Below are 531 nucleotides of genomic sequence, written 5' to 3' on the forward strand. Positions count from 1 at the left end.
ACGAAAGAAACAGTTTCATGAAATATGTTTCTTAGTATAATTGTTGTTCTTTTTTACGTACTTGTAAAAACTTTTGCATTTCAATAGAATAACCTTTATGATAAAAAGAAAAAAAAAATCTAAAATTGATTTTCTTAACTGCAACATCAGTAAATGAGTTTTGCCAAATCTAACATGGCTTCCATATGTACAAATTTTTAATATTTTTTAACTGAATCCTAGAATAGTTATATCTGGTGACCAAAAAGAAAAAGAAAAAAAGAAGAGTTAAATATTCTGGTTATGTTAATCGTTTTTATAGTAGTATATTATCTTCACGTATGCATACAATTATTAAAGACCAATTTGAACATTAAAAACAAATATCTTTTAAAAAAAATCATACATGTTACGTTAGCTGTCTTTACGTGATATCTTCAGGAACAGTGCTGACGAGTACAACTAAATAATAGATTATTGCACCGTAGTAATAACCCACCTGGCTTTTACGATCCATCTCTGTCATATTCACAAATCACCCACTAAACCGTT

This window comes from Camelina sativa, chromosome 9 (assembly GCF_030686135.1).
Source record: "Camelina sativa cultivar CO46 ecotype springtype chromosome 9, ASM3068613v1".
Lineage (NCBI taxonomy): Eukaryota > Viridiplantae > Streptophyta > Magnoliopsida > Brassicales > Brassicaceae > Camelina > Camelina sativa.